Below are 19395 nucleotides of genomic sequence, written 5' to 3' on the forward strand. Positions count from 1 at the left end.
AAGAAATGGACCTGCTGGTCTAATGAGTAAGGATGGGTTAAGATACTCAGAGATACATTCACTAAAGGGAAGAACATGGACATTTAAAGATTAACTATGACAATATGAAAGATAACTATATCAATATTTCTGTATCTTTAATAATGTCCTACCACCCTAAACATGGAGGGGAGCAGATATTTATGGAGTGTTTATGTCTATAATAATGTCCTACCACCATAAACAGAGAGGGGAGCAGATATTTATGAAGTGTTTACGTCTATAATAATGTCCTACTACGCTTAACATAGAGGGGAACAGATATTTATGAAGTGTTTACATCTATAATAATGTCCTACCAACCATAACAGTGAGGGGAGCAGATATTTATGAAGTGTTTACATCTATAATAATGTCCTACCACCGTTAACAGAGAGGGGAGCAGATATTTATGAAGTGTTTACATCTATAATAATGTCCTACCACCGTTAACAGAGAGGGGAGCAGATATTTATGGAGTGTTTACATAAGAACATAAGAACATAAGAAATTTACAAACGAGAGGAGGCCATTCGGCCCATCAAGCTCGTTTGGGGAGAACTTAGCTAATAGCTCAGAGTTGTTAAAATCTTATCCAGCTCTGATTTAAAGGAACCCATGGTTTTAGCTTCCACTACAATAGCAGGAAGACTATTCCATACTCTGACTACACGCTGTGTAAAGAAGTGCTTCCTCAAATTTGTTTTAAAATGTTCTCCCGCTAATTTGAACTTATGGCCACGAGTTCTAGTATTTAGACTAATATTGAAATAGTCATTTGGCTGAACAGCATCCAGACCCGTTAGAATCTTATAGACCTGAATCATATCCCCCCTTAGTCTCCTTTGCTCAAGGCTGAACAGATTCAGTTCCGCTAACCTCTCCTCGTAAGACATTCCTCTAAGACCAGGAATCATTCTCGTAGCTCTTCGTTGCACCTTTTCTAAGGCAGCAATGTCCTTCTTGAGGTGTGGTGACCAAACCTGCACACAGTATTCTAGGTGGGGTCTTACCAAGGAATTATATAAGTGTAACATCACCTCCCTTGACTTAAACTCCACACATCTAGAGATATAACCCAACATTCTGTTCGCCTTTTTTATTGCTTCCCCACATTGGCGAGAGTGGGACATGGAAGCATCAACATACATACCGAGATCTTTCTCGTAATCAGCTACCTTTATTTCAGTGGAACCCATAAAATATCTGTACTGTATATTTCTGCTCCCTGCATGGATTACCTTACATTTATCTGTGTTAAATTTCATCTGCCAAGTATCAGCCCATTCGCTAATTAAATCCAGATCCCGTTGAAGCCTCTCTGCTGCTAGATTAGTATCTGCTACCCCGCCCACCTTAGTGTCGTCTGCAAATTTAACCAGTTTACTGTATGTATTCGTGTCAATATCATTAATGTAAATTAGGAACAATAGTGGTCCTAAAATTGAACCCTGCGGTACCCCACTATAAACGGAGGCCCACTGTGACATAGTGCCTCTAATAACTACTCGCTGCTTCCTATCAGTTAGCCAGTTTTTGATCCAAGCTGCCACAGTTCCTAAAATTCCTGCAGCTTTAAGCTTTAACAAGAGCCGTTTGTGGGGGACAACATCAAAGGCTTTCTGGAAATCTAAGTAAATCACATCATAGGCCTTTTTGTGATCAATTTCACTTGTAGCTTCCTCAAAGAATTCAAGCAGATTCGTTAAGCAGGATCTACCTCTCCTAAATCCATGTTGGCTATCCTTTATAATGTTATTTGCATCTAGGTAATCTACCATTTTCACTTGAATTATAGCTTCCATTATTTTTCCAGTAATGCTAGTTAAACTGATTGGCCTATAGTTTGCTGGATTACTTCTATCCCCTTTTTTGAATATGGGTGTTATATTAGCATGCTTCCAATCTGATGGTACCACACCGGCAGATAACGATTTCTGGAATATTAAAGTCAAAGGTTGGCTAATAATATCCCTCATCTCTTTCAAGACTATAGGTAAGATGCCATCAGGCCCCTGCGATTTATTTATTTTGAGTTTAGCTAGGCTTAGTATCACATCAACCTCAGTTATACATATATTGGTCATAGACGATGCTGTATTTGTATTAATTGGTGGCAAGTTACTTGTGTTCTCTATTGTGAACACCCTTGAAAAATAATCATTAAACTCGTTTACCATATCAATTTCGTTATCAATTATAAGGCCCTTACTATCCTGCAAATTAGTGATTTCAGCTTTTAGTGCTCTCTTGGAGTTAAAATATTGGAAGAAACCTTTACTGTCATGCTTAGCCTCCAATGCAATTTTTCTTTCTACATCCCTCTTTGATAGCCTAATGTCATTTTTTAACTCTGCCTGTAGACTTAGATACTCCTGCTTGATTTTGAAATCATTAGTTATTTTCCAGTTGTGGAACAGAGCCCTTTTCCTCCTGACTTTATTCTTAATTTCCTTAGTAAACCACCTTGGTTGTCGTTTCCTAGATTTAGTTTTGCTGGAAACAGGTATGAAGTCCTCTTGCACTTGCAACAATGTGCTTTTGAAAAATTCCCATGCCTCTTCAACTGTTTTGCTATTTAACTCTGTCCAGTTTACAGTTTCTAATTCCCATCTCATACCATTAAAGTTAGCCTTCCTAACATTGTATACTTTTAATTTAGACTTTGCTCTTCGTACACTAAAATTAACCTCGAATTTAACCATGTTATGATCACTACCGTACAATGGGTCTAAAACCTCTAATTTTCCAATCCTATCCTGGTTATTACAAAAAACGAGATCAAGAAGGGCTTCTCCCCTGGTAGGAGTATTAACAAACTGAGTAAAAAAACAATCCTGTACTAATTCCACCATCTCAAGTTCATTTACAGAAGAGCCAGAGACTGTGTCCCACTGTATCCCAGGTAAATTAAAATCACCCATAACCACCACATCATTTTTATTACTCATAATCCTGATATCATCATATAATATTCTGCTTTCCTCTACAGCTACATTAGGTGCCCTATAACAAACCCCGACAATTAGGCCATTTGAATCTTTAGCATCAAGTTTGATCCATACAGCTTCTGAATTTTTATTTTTATCAGTGAGATCCCTTGCCTGCAAGTTTTCTTTTACGTATACTGCAACACCACCTCCCTTCTTGCCTATCCGGTCTCTACGGAACAACGTATAACCATCCATATTATATTCATCACCATCATTGTCACTCATCCATGTTTCAGTTATTCCTATAATGTCGTAATTGTCTGAAGAAATTAAAGCCTCTAAGTTATTAATTTTGTTTCTAATACTCCTAGCATTCAAATACAGTCCACTAATGGTAGGCCTTTTACAGTGTCTACTTTTAATATTTATTTGGGCTTTCCGTCTCTCCCCACATAAATTCTTAACTGACCTCCCTGCCCCCCCAGTCCCTAGTTTAAACATTCCTCAACTATTCTGCACATACGCCTCCCCAATACACTGGTTCCCCTATGGTTCAGATGCAACCCGTCCGGCTTGAACAGGTCCCACCTGTTCCAGAAGGTCTTCCAGTGCCCCATAAACCTGAACCCCTCTTTCCTACACCACCATTTTAGCCACGCATTTAATCCCCTTATCTCAGCTAATTTTGCCTGACTTGCACGTGGCACGGGAAGTATTCCAGAGAATACCACCGTGGATGTTCTGCTTCTAAGCTTATCCGCGACTTCTATAAATTTATCTTGCAGAACAGCCCTTCTGCCCTTTCCTATGTCATTGGTGCCAACATGCACCACGACCACTGGATCCACCCCGGCTGGGGCCAAAAGCCTGTCCACTCGATCTGGAAGGTCCCCTACCTGGGCACCAGGCAGGCAAGACACCGTACGGGACCCTCTATCACGGGTGCACACATAACTATCTACACCTCTTATAATTGAATCCCCTACTACCACAACCTCCCTCCTACTGGGGTTAGGTGGCTCCTTGGTGCCCAAGGGCCCACCTGCCTCCCCAGTCTCTTCCGGCTCTAAAGCTGGAAGCACCTGAAAGCGGTTAGAAACCGTTACTTCAGGTGATGCCGCCTCTGTGAACTGTGTACGCCCTTTTCTACGTCTAGGACCTACGTTCACCCAGCTCTCTCGACCTACCTGTTCATCATTCTCCCCCCTCCCCGCTTGTGACGTACACATAGTCTCCCTAGAAGGCGTATTAACTCTCTCCTTTAACTCATTGCTATGCTGGATGAGAGCCAGTCGCTCCTCTAGGTCACGAACCTGGACCATGAGTGAGTCAACTAACCCACATCGCTCGCAGACGAAGTCCGACTGGACGCAAGCATCCAGAAGGGCAAACATCTTGCAAACACAACACTGAGCTGGCCCCATAATTACCTAACTCACTATGTCCCCGTCCTTTACTCCCAGCCCAGTATATTAAGAGAATATTTAAACTTTTAGTTGATCTAATTAACGTATAGTTAAAACAAAGTGCCGAGTACACTAAAACACTAAATTAACACTTGCGTTAAATCGGTACTTTATTATAAATTATCCGGCAGCGTCAGCGATAACAACCTTTAAATTTAACTTTTAAAATAACCAAATTTACAATTACTTACCCGAGATTAACTTCCTGCTGAACCACGTTTAGCTTAAACTAAAGCGAAGTTGCTCTAGGGAGGCCAAAAAACCACAAAAACCCTCTCAAATCAGGCTACTGCCGGAGCGGGAAAAAAAGTGGAAAATGTCCTCCCGGCCCCGACCGGCGACCAATGCAAAATCTATAATAATGTCCTACCACCCTTAACAGAGAGGGGAGCAGATATTTATGAAGTGTTTGCATCTATAATAATGTCCTACTGTACCACCCTTAGAGAGGGGAGCAGATATTTAAGCTGGCAAAATATTATCACAAGGTAGGACAAAATAACAGATATGGTTATAAATTTCCGCTACGGGTAGGAAAATATTTTAGGTAGGAAAAAATTTCAGAACACCTGTCAAAAAATCTAACCATATCATGAAAAATGAGGTTTAAAATTTTCTACATGAAGTGCAGGGAGACTATCAATTAATGGGTATGATTTAGTGTTGTTTTGTGCTATAGTATAGGCTGAAACCTGCGGTTATAATTAAAAACAAAAAGCGGTAATCGTAATACAAACTTTAATTTGTGTACGCCAATGAATATTAACAGCAATGTTAAATCTGCATTAGCATAATTTCAAACTTATGCTGGACTTTTATTTTTAAATGATTGCTCTTTTTTCTCCCACAGTGGTGAAATTGCACCACTTGGTATTTTGTAATTGCATTTGTTTAGCTCAATTAGAAAAGGGAGTTGTATTTCAAATAAAGTTTGAATCTGAACCTGTGTAGTTTGAATGGGGGGGCTCAATAATGTTCCTATCTAGAAAAGAGGGGCCCTGCAGAGAAAGTCTGGGGACCACTGCCCTAGAAGGAAGAAACCTTGGGAGGGACCAGACTCAAAGGGGGAGCCCATCCTTCAGGGGCCGACAGGAAGAGTCTACGACGAGAGTACGTCTCCGGTCAAATTATATGCTTTCCGGAGTTTTCTTCAGTGTCCGAGATTAGATGTAGGCTTATTAAATTTATTTGGGATTCGTAATGCTTTTATATACTTTTTGTAGTAAATCGTCACCACGCCTTCCCATATCTTCGTAAAATTATATTTTCTCCGATTTACATATTATAGCCAGCTGAGTTCGGAGTGGTGAGGACATTTTGCACTGCTTGGTGAGGGAATAATTAATAAAATAAAGGGAATGATTCTATAAGGCTGTAACTAGGCAAAACAAGAACTGACTGGCACGCCGGCAAGCCAAGGCTACCTAATCGGAACAGATAGGGGGGGCGACAGAGAACATCAGCGGCCCCTACTTATCTTTTAGCCTTCCAGAAGGCCAAGAACAGTACGAGCCGGCTGGAACCACACATGTGGTTGTCACGTACACGGAAGGTACCGAGAAAGGGGGGGGGGATGCCCAAAGGGCTTTAAAAGGGATACAATTGATACATATGGCAGAGCCTCCTCCTGTACATGCTGAATGTATGTCAGACGGCCGCTCCCGGATTGCAATCTGTCAGACAATAAACCGGTGATTTGCAACTTCTCCCCGTGTCAGCTGTGAATCTCTTCTCATCCACGGACCCGGTGGAGACGCCGTGCTCCAACAATTTGGGGGCTCGTCCGGGATCCCCAGGAGATTCGCAGGATTCGGCTAAGGGGTGACGCAGCCTACTTGGACACAGAGAACTGCGAGGCGCCGACTAGAAGAGGTAAGCAGAGCCTGTTACATCAAAATCTGCACATTGGATATGTCAAATTGAGCAGTTTGAAGTGTCCAGTGGCCCGTCGGTAAAGTAAGACGGAGGAGAGGTTGCACGCACTGTGTTTATACAGTATATTGTGTGGTCTATGTGTTGTGTATGCATTGTGTCTAGGTATCGTGCGCAGAGAGATAGAACCTTAAGGAGCGGAGGGTACGGGACCCCCACAGAGAAATAGAATTTTAGGGAGCAGAGGGTACGGGACCCCGCAGGGAAATAGAATTTTAGGGAGCAGAGGGTACGGGACCCACGCAGGGAAATAGAATTTTAGGGAGCAGAGGGTACGGGACCCACGCAGGGAAATAGAATTTTACGAGCGGTAGAAAAGCTGGGTGGGAGACCCAGGGAATTCAGGACCCCAAACTAAAAATTTAAAAAAAAAAAAAAAAAAAAAAAAAAAAAAGAGAGAGAGAGGGTGAATCAAAGCACCAGCTTGGGTGCAGTTGTACTGGTTTGTGTGTGAGCAGGGTTGTGGGTTCTTCCTGTTCAGGGTGCTCGCCGCTTGCTCTGTGTTGGTTGAACTTGCCCGTGGCTCTGCTGTCACTGCTTGCGGTCTTACAGTTTGTCAGAACCGAAGGGGAGTTCTCAGCAATTGGACGCCCAAAAGCGGGCCAGCCCGGCCGCACCCGCTGACTCAGTACGGGCAGGGCCGACGGGTACCTTGGGCGTTCATTACAACTGCCGAGCAGGACCTCGCCTAGGGTGAGTTCTAAGAACACCCCTAGCTTGGACTCTCGGGAGGGTGGGTGACGCCTGAGGGTTATTTTGCCGGCCTTGGTCGAGTCAGAACACCGGTAGTGCGGTCGATAAGCTGACTCCCACCTGGGTTGTCTCAGTTGTGCGTACAGAACACCCCCTTCCAAGTTGACATTGCTGGAGATCGGGGGGGTTTCGGCTGGGAGCGGGCCTGTTTGACTGGGATTGAGCTTGTGGGACGTGCCCTGTTCAGGGGGGACACAACAGTAAGCTGCTTTGAATATAGTCTTATTATTTTAGAAGTTGTTGATTTATGTATTGGTGGTGTTTGTTAGTAGGACATTCGACTAGGATAAGGAGGTGTACTGAGTGTGGGTGGCTGAACCCACATCCGGAGGCAGAAGGGCTGCTAGACAAGGGATCTAAACAGTTAGGACAGATTAAAAATGGACCGCGAGTTTGATCGAGAGCTAGATGACGGGGGATGGGCGTCCCCGGAAAATGCAGTGTGGAAGCCACTAGTAAAGCAGATCCAGGTGGTGAAGGAAGCTATAGAAGGGGCAAGTGGTGAAGGAGATAAGGATAAGGAGGTAGCTGACGCCTGGAAGCGTATGTGTGCAGTGGTCCGGGGTGCTGGACAACAGATAGGAGACAGGCGCTCATTGGGAGAGCTATTGTGGAAAACGGAGAGAGAGCATGCTAGGCAGAGGGACGAAGCAGCACGCCAGAGAGCGAGCGCTAAGTTGATGCAGAAGTGGGGAAAATAATTACGTACGCAGTTTTGGGCTAAATCGGGGGAAGCCCACGTATATGTTCAACAGATAAGTTGCAAGTAAAGATGTATAAAGCAGAAATAAGTACAAAGTAGAAGAGATCAAGTTAGCAGGGGTCAGGATAGAGCATTTGTGCATTTCCATAAAACGTCATTGACAGTAGTGGAAGTGCGGGTTGGTAAATTTAGAACTTTGATAAATCTTAAAATAATGTATTTGAATAAAATATTGTGATTAATAGATTTTATGGATTATAGAGACTAAGTTTAGAGATAAAGGGTATTAAAGCACATCTTTGTGAGAAAAATAAAAGTTTATAGACAAGAGGTTTTAGTATATGTGTGCCCGTAGATAATTGGGTGCAGTGTTAGGGATTTTAGTTAGGAGAGGAAATAAGTAGAAAATAAATAATAATAAAAAATAACAACAAATAATTTAGAGCCACACATCAAGGTGAAGTAGCTACAGTCAGGGAGAGAATTCGAAAAAAAAAAAAAAAGAATAGAGCAAGGGTTGACTGTGAGGAACTCTGTTCATTTTTAGACAGGAAAACAGTTCAAGTGACAGTAGAGTGCAGAAAAGCATTAAAATGCAGGCCCCGGTAAAGGCAGCAGAAACACCAGTACAGCAGTTGGGGAGAGAGCACCCCCTGCTTAAAGCGAGGATAGAAAAGATGTCTAAAAAGTGGGGGAATAGAACAAAGGCCCTGGTAAGTAAGTGGCCTAAAGGGGGCACATGGGATGTGGCAGTGTGTGAGGAGATGGAGACTCTGATAAAGTATCATAAGGCTAATAAGAACACAGAAAGGCGTAAAAAGAAAAGGAGTGAGGAACTAGAGGTACTGAGGTTATTTAAAGCAAAGCGAGAGGCCTGGAGAAGGGAGCAGAAAGCCATGAGAAAGGCACTAAATGAGAAGAAGGGGGGTGAGAAAGAAGAGATGAGGCAGGAAGAAATATGGCCACTGTCATATCAAAGTCAGTGTCCGTTAGTGGAAGCCCCCCCTCCTTCATACAAGGGTCAGTTTCCAGTAATAGAGGGGAAGGTAGAATTCAGTGGTGAGGTGACACAGAAGGATGAAGGAAGTAGGGAGCAGAACGGAACGGCAAGTTGTTTAGATGGATACAGGGAAGTGAGTGCATTGCTGCGGCAGGCAGTGCAGGAAGGACTGCGAGGGAGTGAGAGAAGAACAGAAGGCCAGGCATGTGGGCCTGAGAAACAAGGGAGTGAGATAAAGGTGGGGTACGGAGCAAGTGGTAGTAATGCAGAAGGGCTGGTGCATCTGCTGGACACCCCTAACCCTCCATCTAAAGGATGGAGTCAGTTTCAGGAGAAGGAGACAGAAACAGAGAGTGAGGAAGGAGTAGAGGAGGATAATGCAGATCATAGAATAGTGAGAAGCAGGAGGGCTGTGAAGCCCCCCACCAGGGACACTCCAATGCTTCCGCTGAGGGTGAACGGAGCACAGACACAGTATGTGCCGTGGGCAGGACAGGATCTGGAGGGCCTGATTCTCAGACTCCCAGTTCTGGCAGAAGGGGCCAGAAAATGGATAAAAGCATTTGAGGAGGAAACTATGGGTCGGCTCCTGGCGATAGGGGACATAAAGGTGGTTCTGGCTTGCGTTTTTGGGGTAGACGGAATGGAGAGACTGCTGCGAAGCAGTGGCCTGGCAGCGGCGACAGGGACTCCTGTGAATGAGGCATGTCACTTTGATGGTTACCGTGCTAACTGCTGGCATCAGCTGCGACTAATGTTTCCTCCACGGCTGAGTGTGGTTGAAATGAAGGTGGAGCCCATCAAGGAGGGGGAGAGCCCAGCTGCCTATCTGCAAGCTCAAGAAAAGCGGTGGCGCACTGAGAAGGAGCAGGACCTGCAGAGTCCGGCATTCAGAGAGAGGAGAAGGACTTTGCTAAAGAGTGTGAGAGGGAACTGACAAAGAAATGGAATCAGATGCAGCTGGAGGAGCTGACCGCTAAAAAGAAAAAAGTCCAGGCACCAGTGGTCTCTCCGGACCCAAGCCCCGGGGGCAGCCTGTGGACAGCCGACAGTCTCCTGTCGCTGGGACCCCCCAGGACACTAATTGGCCTCAGGTCCCTAATTGGAACAGAGTGAGTAGATACAATGGATGGGGGTTTCCTCAAAGGGCACCCATTTACCCACAAATTTGATGATCCCAGACTCTGGAGAGACTGGGGAACAGGGTGGTTCAGCTGGTGTGCTGGAGCTGTGATCAGCCAGGACACACCTGCATGTTCCAAAATCTTGTTTAGTGGAAGTTCAGATAGGTTACAAACATGTAAATATGCCCATACTAATATTAGAGCATATCCCAGTGAATTTGTCAGGCAGAGATGCTTTGTGTCAGCTGCAGATAGACATACAATGTACAGAGGGGGGCGTAGAGGTGCTCAGTGGACAGTACAGCGTTCTGCGACAAAATTTGTTGTTCAATAGGGGACAGCATAGTTCATACGGGATTGAAGATGTTACTGATAAAGTTTGGGAAATTCTAGAACAGTGGGGCCCATTTATACAGGAACAATATAGCAATAGGCTGAATTGAACAAACATACTTGTTTGTTGCGATGGAGAGATTTCAGTGTGATGGAATGCAGGCTGCTACCGAAGGTGAGTTGGTGAGAGTCAGTGGAGTGCAGAGTATGTAGGAGACTTAAGAGGTTTGTGGCTGTGGAGCATGATAGGAGTGCAGTGTGAAGGGAAATAAAGTGTAGAGGAATGTTGGCAGGAGACAAAATGTGGAGGTTAGTTTATGATTTGTGTGCAGCGAAATAGTTAGTGGAGGATCAATCAGTGGGAGATCCCAGTCCTCACACCCTGCTAACAGATGTGCCACCCAGTGCAGAGTGGCTCACAGTTGTGGATTTGTAGATGGCATTTTTCAGTGTGTCCCTAACACAACAGTCACAGTTTTTGTTTGCGATCATCTATAGGGGTCAGCAGTTCATCCACGTGAGGATACTGCAAGGATGTGAACACATGCTTAGGGCAGATTTGGATGGATTGAATCACAGTGCTACAGTATGTGGGTGATCTGCTCTGTGTTATATGCACAGGCACTGAAGCCGCCGTTGCTGAAGGTCTTAGCGAAAGGGGGGCTTGAGGTGCACAAAGCTAAGCTGCAATACTGATGAGAACAGGCTGCATGCTTGGGGTGTGAGTTCAGCCACGGGAGGGGCCTTATGAGGCCTCTGTGTGGAAACAAAGGGGATGCTAAGGACTCTGATGGTCTGTTTTACGACCGTGATGGATTTTTGGTTGTGCCTTTGTCGTGTGGTTGACACCTTAATAATGCATGCGCATGGTCTTGACCATTGCGCAAGGGGGGAGTGCTATGAAAAAAAAAAAAAAAAACAAGGTTTATGAGTTGAAGTTGTACATGGGGTGTCTAACTCAAATATGCAAAGTTATTTTCAAGCAGGAAGAGGGGAAAGCAAGACGGCAAGAGAAGAACAGACACAGGAGGTTTGCAGGCAGGGTATGCAGTGGTGGCCAGACAAGGCCAGGATTATGTAACCTTGAAGGCAGACAGGCTGGGGGGAGCCCAGTCAGCCCAGAGAGCCGAGGTGATAGCGGTTATCGAGGCCCTGAAATTAGCAGAAGGGAAAGAAGTTACCATAGACTTAGACTCAGCATATGCTGTAGGCGCAGTGCATGTGGAACTCAGCCAATGGCTGAGGGCAGGATTCTTGACCGCGGGAAACAAGCCAATAAAACACGAAGCAGAAATGAGGGAATTTGCAAAGGCCTTGATGCTTCCCAAAAAAGGGGCAGTGGTCAAGTGCAAGGGACATGAAGGGTCAGGAACAATGGTAGCGAAAGGAAATCAGGCCGCAGATGAGGAAGCAAAGAGGGTCGCAGGATACGTGGTGTCCAAACAGATGATCACGGTAGAGGAGGAGGTTCACTCGAATTACCGACTGACCCTGGAGAAAGCGTTGGGATTGAGACATGCGTTCGGAACTGTGTATCATCCGCAGTCCCAGGGAAAAGTGGAGCGAATGAACCAAACAATAAAACAAAAATTGGCAAAAATCTGCGCGCAGACCAAAATGAATTGGGTTGACGCTTTATCACTGGCAATGATGTCAGTGAGGTGTTCCATAAACAGGGGGACCGGGTTCACCCCCTTTGAGCTCCAGACAGGCAGGCAGTTCCCAGGACCCCAGAAAGGGTTAACCTGGACCCCCGACGAGAGGGGGAGCAAAATCCTTGGGCATATTATGATTGTTTGCAAGGTCTCGTTGCAGATTTCTCTAAACAGATCCAGGAGGCGAGACCAGAGAACCAGCCAGCCAAACCACACACGGCGGAGTGGGTCCTACTGAAAGTCATCAAACGGAAGTGGTCAGAGCCCAGGTGGACGGGCCCCTTCCAGGTTACGGAGAGGACGTCACATGCGGTTCGTCTGAAAGGCAAACGCGACACGTGGTTTCACTGGAGCCAGTGCGCGGCTGCAGAGGACCCAGGGAGAACCACAGCAGAGATCCAGGAGGCCCTGAGGGAAGGAATCCAGAACGTCAGTTCGGCTGAACTAGACGCAACTCAGGTCTCAACAGAAGGGGCAGAATAATCCTCTGACCTGAGCAACCAGAGCAGGGTAGTCCACCCCTGCTCCAACGACCAGAAAGAACAAAAGCACCTCATCCACCGCCAGACAACACTAGGACCAGGATGGAGATCAAGATAAAAAGGGGAATGTTGGGGGAAACAAGTGTGTTATGTGTGATGCTTAAAATGTTAATGATTAGTGGTTTGTGAGCCATGCCAGCCATGGACCCCGAAGGGGGGCCGCGCCTGTGGCGGGCTGGGAGTGGAATTTCCCTGAAGCTCAGGGTTTTTGCCCTCCTTCCTAGGCTGGATGGACAGGATTGTGTGTGGAACTCTTTGGAGTCCTAAAGGGGGGAGTGTGCGCTATGTTTGGGGAAGTATGCTGTACTTACATTCCCAACAACACAGCACCAGACGGCTCAGTGACCAGGGCACTCGAGGGTCTCCGGACCCTCTCCAAAACAATGCATACACACTCCGGGATCAATAACATCTGGGATGCTTGGCTGACCTCAGCGTTCGGACAGTGGAAAGGCTTAATGGGCTCGCTTTTATTATCCATTGCTACTTTTGCTGCAATTTTAGTTACTTGCGGGTGTTGTTGTATTCCCTGCCTGCGCGCACTATCAGTTCGTCTCATCACTACCGTGATAGAGAAGCAGGATGGCATCCAAGCGCAGATGATGCCTCTCCTGCCTGTCGGGCCGGAGAGGGGCAAAGGTAATTTGGACAGCTTTGAACTACAACTCCCCCGCCAATAGGGTGATCTCCTAGTGGAGATCAAAAGGGGGAATTGAGGGAATAATTAATAAAATAAAGGGAATGATTCTATAAGGCTGTAACTAGGCAAAACAAGAACTGACTGGCGCGCCGGCAAGCCAAGGCTACCTAATCGGAACAGATAGGGGGGGCGACAGAGAACATCAGCGGCCCCTACTTATCTTTTAGCCTTCCAGAAGGCCAAGAACACATGTGGTTGTCACGTACACGGAAGGTACCGAGAAAGGGGGGGGGGGATGCCCAAAGGGCTTTAAAAGGGATACAATTGATACATATGGCAGAGCCTCCTCCTGTACATGCTGAATGTATGTCAGACGGCCGCTCCCGGATTGCAATCTGTCAGACAATAAACCGGTGATTTGCAACTTCTCCCCGTGTCAGCTGTGAATCTCTTCTCATCCACGGACCCGGTGGAGACGCAGTGCTCCAACATTGGTCAGTACAGTTAGAAGTAGTGAAGTGGAGTCGAGTGAAGGGCAGACAAATGCAGTGTCAAACGAACTTGGGTGAGGGTGAAGACTATCGCTACATAACTGAACAATACAGTGATCCCCCGCCTATCGTGGAAGATGCGTTCCAGACCCATCAGCGATAGGTTAAAATCCGCGATATAGAAAGACCATATAAATACATTTTTTTTTATAGTTTAAACCTTAAAGTACCCCTCCCACACGCTTTAAACACATGTAAACTTATTAAAATAACACATATGGTATGTGGATGTCGGGCTAAGGATATAATTAAGTAACATAATAATAATAGTAATAATGTCTAATGCATTTGTATGTGATTCCATTTTAACGATGGCTTTATTCCGAGGACGTGCCACCCTCTTTCCTGTTTGACTAAAGGAAAGTGATGCGGTGGCTCTTATATTCTTTTCATCCTTCTTGATGTAGCATCCCGTCCATTCATTCAACCCATAATGACGAGTGACGTCCGCGTAACGCTTTCCTTCCCGAAGCATATCCAGGAGTTTTACCTTCTCCCGAATGGCGCTGGTGCTTAGGTTCACTACTACCAGAAGCAGGGGCGTCGTAGTGGGGGAAAAAGGGGACTGAGTTACCAGGGCCCCATGTGGGGGGAGGGCCCCTAAGGAATCTGGAATTTTATTTTCCTTTAAATATTAATATTATTCAAAGATCACAATAAATGTTGCTAACTAATGTAAATGTAATTTTTGTGGGAAAATAAATCTGTTGACGGATTGAATTGTGTCCTAGCTTACAGTGCCCGAGGACAAGCACCCTCACCCCTTGCAATGGTTTAGTCTTCACCGGGCTTTTTAACTAGGCGCATTTAATTTAGCGGTCATTCTGATGAAACAGCTAAATCCGTGCTGGAAGATGATGCCAAAGAAAGCTAAATCCGATTTTCAAAAAAGAAAAGAGAGGCAGGAAAGAAACAAAAAAATAAATGAGGGAAAGCAACTGCTTACAAACTTTTTTCCTAGGAAAGGTTTGAAGTTTGAAGTTTATTGTCATATGTACAAAGTACAGCGTACAGAACACAATGAAATTCTTACTTGAAAACCCCTCCCTCACAGACAAAACATAAGACATAATACACAGAAGACATAGAAGACAAAGTAGTGCAGCAGCAATAAATAATAATTAGTGTCAGTGCATAGTGTGGAGTAAGTGGCTTTTACTGTGTGTTGAATAGCCTGATGGCACTGGGGTAAAAACTGTTCCTGAATCGGGTTGTGCGTGAGTGAATTGTCCTGAGTCTCTTGCCTGATAGCCGGAAAGCAAAAAGTGCCAGTGCAGGGTGGCTGGGGTCTTTCAGGATGCTCTTAGTTTTCCAGATACAGCGCGTGTTATAAATGTCTCTGAGCTGTTTTCACCACCCTCTGTAGAGCTTTCTTGTCCTGAGCAGTGCAGCTGCCATACCAAGACGCAACACTCCCTGTGAGGATGGACTCCACAGCGCACCTGTAGAAGCTGGTGAGGACAGAGGTGGAAACCCCAGCCTTCTTTAGGCGTCTGAGGAAGTGAAGTCGTTGGTGGGCTTTTTTGGTTCACTGAGGACTTGCGGTTGGCACTGAGGGTGACCCCAAGGAGCCTGAAGCTGCTGACCCTTTCCACAGCACCTCCTCCGATGTAGATAGGGGGATGAGCTGCATCCTGCCTCCTAAAATCCAAAACCATCTCCTTGGTTTTGCTGACGTTGAGAGAGAGGTTGTTCTCCTGATACCACTCTGCCAAGAGTCTCACCTCCTCTCTGTAGGCTGTCTTGTCGTTCTTGCTGATCAGGCCCACAACGGTGGTATCATCAGCAAACTTGATGATTGTGTTGGAGCTGTGCCTGGACACAGAGTTGTGTGTAAACAGGGAGTACAGCATTGGGCTCAGAATGCTTCCCTGTGGCGTGCCAGTGTTGAGGATCATTGTGGTGGAGGTGTTTTTACCGATCCTCACATGCTGTGGTCTGATGGTGAGGAAGTCCAGAACCCAGTTGCACAGAGTAGCACTGAGTCCCAGCGCCCGCAGCTTCTGGATCAGCTTTGAGGGGATAACTGTGTTGAATGCAGAGCTGAAATCCACAAACAGCAGTCTGGCATAGCAGTTCTTGTTGTCCAGGTGAGCCAGGGTGGTGTGGATGGTGTGTGAAATGGCGTCATCAGTGCATCTATTGTGACGATATACAAATTGAAGGGGTTCCAGACTGGTCGGAATGGAGCTCAATATGTGCCCCATTACCAGCCTTTCAAAGCACTTCATTGTAATGGAGGTTAGTGCAATAGGCCGAAAGTCATTAAGGCAGCTGGCTTTGTTCTTCTTGGGAACTGGGACAATGGTGGTGTTTTTGAAGCAGATGGGGACGGTTGAGCTCTGTAGGGAGGTGTTAAAAATGTCTGTAAAAACGGCAGACAGCTGCTCACTGCACACCTTCAATACACGACCTGAAATTCCATCTGGACCGGCAGCTTTGCGGATGCTCACTCTGTTAAAGCTGTTCTTCACGTCCGCAACGGACACGGTGGGAGTGACGTCATGCAGATCTGCCGGAGCCCGCTCTGGAGGGTGAGTGTTAGCGAGCTCAAAGCGTGCATGGAATGCATTCAGTTCGTTTGGAAGTGATGGGCTGGCGAAAACGAGTGTGTGAGCTTGTGGTTTATAATCCGTCAGCGTCTGAATCCCCCTCCACATCTGACGCGCGTCACGTGTGCATTTAAACTGGGAGTCCACTTTGCTGCTGTAGTCCCGTTTCGCGCTCCTGATGGCTTTCCGGAGATCGTATCTGCATTTTTTGTACAGGTCCGCATCTCCGGACAGGAAAGCACGCGTGCGCTCGCGGAGCTTTCGGTGAGCCCAAATGTGAAAGCAAATAGCCTACATTAAATGAACTGTGATTATTAAAAACTTCAAAACCACCGCGAAATTACACATAGCTTAACATGATGTACTCTAGATAAGTCTAAATAATTTTTCTTTGTTTGCTTAACCCCCTGCGTTCCACGGCATCGTCGGCGATGCCGCGTATCTTTTTTGTCTATTTCAGTTTATATCTCGCTGAAATGTTTTTGTATAATCATGGAAAAAACGCTGGCTAAATCTGTAATCTGTCTTCTTTTGAAAACGTCCATTGTCGAAGGTATTTAAAGTTTTAAAAATTAGATTAAATCGGCAAAAAGTAAATCATGTCACCTTTCTTTGTTTTACCGGCATGGGGGGCGTGTAGTACCGCCTTCGCGTACAGATCGCTATTCACATTCTAAACAACCGCACTTCCGCGTATCCCAGTGGGCACTAACTGGGATATAAGTTTGCGTTTAGCTTTTTGCCCATTGCCATTTTTCAGTGTTTTCTTTTTGCCCCTTTTTTTTTTAATGAAAAACAAAACTTGACTTCACTAGTCATTTATCTTTCATTATAAATAGTTTGTCAATGTGGAAATCTGAAATGGCATTTTTCTTTTATGTAATAATAAAAAATAGGCTACTTGATAAAAAGCTGTTCTCTATAGCCAAATGCAAAATTGTTCAATTCTCATGCAGGCCTATGATGTTAGGCTACCTTTGGTGACATTTCCTGACATTTTTAACCATCCTACAAATAAAACCAAATTCCAGTGGTCGTGTGATTTAGGCTGTTTTTCACAATCTGCCGAGTTACTGGGATTTTCACGCACAACCATTTCTAGGGTTTACAAAGAATGGTGTACAAAGGGAAAAACATCCAGTATGCGGCAGTCCTGTGGGCGAAAATGCCTTGTTGATGCTAGAGGTCAGAGGAGAATAGGCCGACTGATTCAAGCTGATAGAAGAGCAACTTTGACTGAAATAACCACTCGTTACAACCGAGGTATGCAGCAAAGCATTTGTGAAGCCACAACACGCACAACCTTGAGGCGGATGGGCTACAACAGCAGAGGACCCCACCGGGTACCACTCATCTCCACTACAAATAGGAAAAAGAGGCTACAATTTGCACGAGCTCACCAAAATTCGACAGTTGAAGACTGGAAAAATGTTGCCTGGTCTGATGAGTCTCGATTTCTGTTGAGACATTCAAATGGTAGAGTGAGAATTTGGCGTAAACAGAATGAGAACATGGATCCATCATGCCTTGTTACCACTGTGCAGGCTGGTGGTGGTGGTGTAATGGTGTGGGGGATGTTTTCTTGGCACACTTTAGGCCCCTTAGTGCCAATTGTGCATCGTTTAAATGCCACGGCCTACCTGAGCATTGTTTCTGACCATGTCCATCCTTTTATGACCACCATGTACCCATCCTCTGATGGCTACTTCCAGCAGGATAATGCACCATGTCACAAAGCTCGAATCATTTCAAATTGGTTTCTTGAACATGACAATGAGTTCACTGTACTAAAATGGCCCCCACAGTCACCAGATCTCAACCCAATAGAGCATCTTTGGGATGTGGTGGAACAGGAGCTTCGTGCCCTGGATGTGCATCCCACAAATCTCCATCAACTGCAAGATGCTATCCTATCAATATGGGCCAACATTTCTAAAGAATGCTTTCAGCACCTTGTTGAATCAATGCCACATAGAATTAAGGCAGTTCTGAAGGCGACAGGGGGTCAAACACCGTATTAGTATGGTGTTCCTAATAATCCTTTAGGTGAGTGTAAACTAATACACCTTACTCAGTACTTATAAACTATTAACTGTTACGCAGTAGAAGTGATTTAATTTAAATTCTGTATACAGTATGTATGTGTAATGTAATGTATAGCTTGAATCACAGCAGTACTTCATGCATTTGTGCCAGTGATGGAGTCAGAAAATTTTCAGTGGGGGGGCCAAGGTGGGACCAGAGGTCGTTTTGGGGTGGCACATAAATCTAAATAAAAATAATGCATCTAGAAAATAAGGAAATATTTACGGTACCTAAATGCTATAACTACATTGTTTATGATTCAGGTGCATTATCAATTATCAATTTAATGTATCAATTTCTCACAGCTATCATATCTAGCTTACACCAAGTACAAGATCCCCAAACTTTTGCATTACTACTGTGCTAAGAGCACATGTTTACCTCGGCAGCACAATGACCTCATTCTTTATCAGTATATCATCAGGGACACAGAGAAACAGTTATGTAATAAAAGGACTTTTTTTTAAATAAAAGTGATTTAACGAAAATGCAGATATGACGGGGGTGGCCAATGGGGTGACCACAACCATCCCTTGCCACCCCGAGATCTGCATATGATATGTGCTGGTTAAGTTTTACAATAATGATGACTATTCAAGCTAGGAATAATTGAAATGGGGGGAAAAAAGTTTTTCATATTTTTTGGCATTTTTCAGTCTATATCAGACATTTTATGGCGAGTCCAAAATAAATGTTCTAATTTGTTTAAGAAACAAAGTATGAGACTAGAATTTTGATGTGTAAGGTACACATAAACTATAATGTGAAAAAGAGTTGGGTCCTCAAGAATTATACAATTTTGAAGGAAGATAGCTCTGTGGATTGCCCTAAATCTGCAGGGCTGGGGCAGTGAATTGCATCTCCACTGTGGTACCTTGGGCTCCTCTCGCAGTCTAAAGACATGCAATGAAACCAATGTCTCTGACTTGCACATGGAGTGTAAGTGCCCTACAATGCACCAGTCCATGTCCTTCACTAGGATAAGCAAGTGGAAGACGGATGCAGTATTGAATGAACATTATTTTTATTTTTTAACTAAGTTTAACATAAAGCAACTGATACACCAAATTACCTTGATTATTATCGTCAACGCAGTAGACTAATGTTT

At 44.9% G+C, this 19395-nt stretch overlaps 1 long non-coding RNA gene across 1 annotated transcript; it reads left to right on the forward strand.

The window, feature by feature from the left end:
- The first annotated feature begins 5756 nt into the window (after positions 1-5756).
- LOC140581881 (uncharacterized) lies at positions 5757-13527 on the forward strand. The gene is made up of 2 exons (XR_011984930.1): positions 5757-5969; positions 12092-13527. It is a non-coding gene; the product is annotated as an uncharacterized lncRNA (long non-coding RNA).
- The last annotated feature ends 5868 nt before the right edge of the window (positions 13528-19395 follow it).

This window comes from Paramormyrops kingsleyae, chromosome 23, assembly GCF_048594095.1.
Source record: "Paramormyrops kingsleyae isolate MSU_618 chromosome 23, PKINGS_0.4, whole genome shotgun sequence".
Classification (NCBI taxonomy): Eukaryota; Metazoa; Chordata; class Actinopteri; order Osteoglossiformes; family Mormyridae; genus Paramormyrops; species Paramormyrops kingsleyae.